Genomic DNA, 4,231 nt, shown 5'->3' with positions numbered 1-4,231 from the left:
TTAAATAACATTGTTTTTCATCACAAAGTTCAGAAAAACAAATCTAGTTTAAAAATCATATTAAATGAATACGTTTTTGAAATTGTTTGAACAGGAAAACAGCCTCAAATCTGCTTCAAGTCTTTATTAAAGCAGAGGGTCACCAAAGCCCTTATAATGTTTAAATTTGATTAGTTTTTTTTTTTTGTATACGTTGAATCACTCAACAAACATATAAGCATGGTTTTGCATCTGGTATGAAAACAATAAAAAATTCACTAATTAAAAACACTAGGTATTTTAGAATATTTTAAAAATTTGTTCAAATCTTCTGAAAAGAAGTAATAGAAAGGTTACAATAAAAAATCATTAAACAGTAAGTTCAAATATCACATACCGAGTACTTAAAAAAATATGTTTATTGTAATGTGAACGTTTCTTTAAATTTTTATATAAGAGTCTAATGAGTTACTTGACTAGATTTTTCACACAATATAATCTAAACCTTTTGTCACAACTTTTAAGAAGTTTAAATTTGGAGGACTGTTAATGGACATAATTTTTCCATTACTACCATCATATAAGATCAAACATCAATATTTCAATAGGAATGACTACACAGTTCGAAACATAGGGCTTTCATCACTAAAGAAAACCTTTATATCGGTTAATAGTTTTCGTGATCTTGGAGAGATTTCAGACAGCTGTGTGAAAACGGCATCCTTTCTTCGAAATGTTCGAAGTTAAACAATGTGTGAAACAAAAGTTACGACCGTTCACTTTAACGTTCTATTTACGCTATGATATAGACAGTAAAATAACTTGTGTTTCGCCTTTTTTACTTTATTTTTTATGTGAAATTGCTAGGAAATATAGATCTGTGAAAAAACTACTTGAAATCCATATAAAAATAAGTAATCCAAGAGGTTTTCAAACTCATTGCAGTGCCATAATATCAAAACAAACTAGAATAAAGGGCATACGGACATTGTACTAAGTACTTCTGGTTAAAGAGAGCAGCATTAGCTTTATGTAACATATCTGAATTGTCCAAGGTAATTTTCTTACCACCCTAGGTGATATCCAGATAGATAAAAATTCTTTATTACTACATACCACCCTACTACCTTTGATAAAATTTAATGTTTTCGAATCATTATTACTATAATAAAAATCCTACTAAAAAGAAGCAATTATATAAAATTTGTTTGGTCACTAAAAATTAAATTCGGTTAATACCCCAGTGGAACGATAAGTTTACGGACTTGCAACGATAAAATCCGGGGTTCGGTTCTTTGCAGGTTGCCCAACGCGTCTTTTCTCTTAAACAAACAATTAGATTTATTATCATGGGGAACTTCATATACATATATTATACTTTTGTGTCAGTAATTTCAATGTTTTTCACACACTTTTCTCATTGACTGAGTATTTTATTACTTATAATACGTTAATGTTAACAAAATGTTTATGAAAACGAATTATTCCCATTATTTACAGAGTAAATTTTTCATGTCGGTTGCAATTAGATAAAAATTAAATGATGTTAGGTTGCACAAAAGAATGTATTGATACAATTTTGCTTTAAAATGTTACGTACCACGCTCCTTTTATTTTTTACGAAAACTCGATGTAAGTCCAACAACATATTCGAGTATCGGTAAAAGTGCTGTTTGCTGTTTACTTCATGTATCTGTTAGTTTGTTGCACCTGAATATTTTATCTTTTCAGGACAATTTACAAAAGCATAATTTGATCTTCTATTTTATCACATTGCAATTTATTTCACATTACGTGCTAAACAGAAGTCTGATACAGGCCAAAATTGAGTAAGAGTTTATGAACCAGAACCTCAAATTTTGGCCATCGGTATCACAAGAGGGGATGATGGCTCATTATGATTTTTAACAAGATCTGGATCTCTAGAGAAGGAATATAGATGATAACATTGTATAATTCTTTGTCTTCTGTGTTTGTTTTTCACTGCAATTTAAAACCCCATTTTAAAGTGGGCAGTAACTAAGTCTCTCCATTTGTGTTCCTACAACGTCTTTACATCCATCACCTCTAAATCTTTTCTTTTGTTAAGTCACGGTACTAAAACACAGAGTTGAGTTAATCAAGCACCACTACTTATCAGTTTAATAAAGAACATTCAATTGTTCTCACTGGTTTTATATTGGCAACCCTCTATTTTACCTTAAGTCAAATTACATTTCCAAATGCTCGTTGTTTTTTTTTAAAGTTTAATTTAAATATCTCAAATCACTTAGAAAGAGATTGAAGTCCATTTAAATATTGAATAATGCATCAAGGTCAGCTTGAAACCTTTTGTAATTTCGGGTGCACTATTAATCAGTTTGTGAAAGGAAATTGTACTCCTGCTGCCGTTTTGTTTTTAGTGAAAAAGCTACTGTAAAAACTTTGTCCATTGCACCAAATGCTTGCATGACAGAGCTACTTTATCTAGATAAGTCCTTTGCACTATTTCTTGGTTAAGATGACAAAAGTTAATTTTGATATTTCGATTAGGTGTTTATCATCTAACGTGTGTCCTTATTAAGTTTGACTTATTGATAATTTGCACTTACAGTATATCTTTAGTAATTGGATCTTCTTTGTATTTTTAGGTAACTTGGTGGAGGTGAAATAGGTGTAGAGGTGCTTTAGTGGAGTAGCAGTAGTTTCTAATTTATTATGGAGAAAACAAAAGAAACTAAATCTCACAGTATTCACAATCAGCTTAAAAGTTATATTTTTTTCAAAAGAATAGAATCAGAGACCACCTAACCAGTCCACATAACTGTGAATCATAGCAGGCTTTGTTTGGCCAAGTAAGAAATCATGGCTTAGTTATAGATACAAGCAGAAACACTGCCCTAAGGACTGTTGTTTGTGCTAGCAATTACTAATCGTAGTATTCATACCTCACTAAAAAAAGAAATTAGAAAAGTAAACATTTTCTGAAATTTACTGCACGTGAAAAGTGTTTGAATTGTCTTCTTTATTCATATGTAAATGATTGCATCAAAAGGGTTCAATGTATGGAGTTCAAAGTTTTCACAAGTTTCACTGATACAAACTGTAATGGTACTGTTCATTAAAAAATAGTAGGTTTCTAGAAACTCCAATTTCTCATTACTGCATTTTAAAATTACATCAATAAAGGTATAATCAAACCTTCAAGCACACTCTTAGTAAAAGTGGGGGTTCTTATTGTTCTTTTGTTTAAAATTATGTTTTATTGTAAAGAAATTTTTGTTACACATACCACAGTTATTTTCTAATTGTTTGAATTTTAATCTACAAAGCGTGAAATTTTAATAATTTTTTGTGGTGCTATTCAATAGATAGCAGAGACTTTTGGTTATATATACATACTGATTGTACACGCTAGGTCCATTATAGTGAGAGTGCTAAAAATCAAAATAAACGAAGAGATTTATCAACTTTCTACCATGAGAAATAAATGGGCCTGTTTGTCCAGAATAGAGGCTTGGATACTCTTGACTGAAAAGCAGTAGTAATGCTCAATGATAAAAGTGCAACCTACCATTAAAAGTCCAACCAGATATACATCAGAGTCACGAATATATAACCAAGAATGCATATTATGTGAGAAGGTCAAATGCTAGAAGGGAACATCAACATGTAAAAAACTAACCAAGGACATACAAGTAAGAACTGGTGAAAGACTTTGTAAGTGTGTAATCAGTAATGGTGTTGTAAATATCTTAGCAGTTACTAGTAGGGACGTAATAAATGGAGAGGCACATTACCACACATCGTGCTATATGCACTTTCTAAGAATTAAAGCAAAAGATGTAAAAATTACAGAGGCAGAAAACATCCAGTTTGATGCACATTACAAAAAAACCGATGAATAATGAAGTGCGTGACAACGTGTTTCAGTGCATTAAAACTGCTCTCATTTTTAACCAAGAAATCGTCCAGGTGATTACCCTGATAGCAAAGCATGAAACACTCATTAATTCTAGAAGGGTCCAGGGACTGAAAAATTAACCAAAAACCTTGTACACAGAAAACTGTGATATGAGATTGAAATAGGCTTCATATCTTTCTAGACAGCAAATGAAAATTACTGAACTATGTGATATATCATATTATAAGATGCTGCCAGAAAAAATCAGAATTTCCAAAGGGAAGTTGCAGTTTGGATAACTAAGTCAACACGTGTTAGCAAGATCATTGATTAGATATCATCACACTTTGATTAATGATAAGAAAATGA

Source organism: Tachypleus tridentatus, chromosome 7 (assembly GCF_004210375.1).
Source record: "Tachypleus tridentatus isolate NWPU-2018 chromosome 7, ASM421037v1, whole genome shotgun sequence".
In the NCBI taxonomy this organism is placed as follows: Eukaryota; Metazoa; Arthropoda; class Merostomata; order Xiphosura; family Limulidae; genus Tachypleus; species Tachypleus tridentatus.
The sequence above is the reverse complement of the archived record's forward strand: the minus strand, read 5'-3'. Positions refer to the sequence as shown.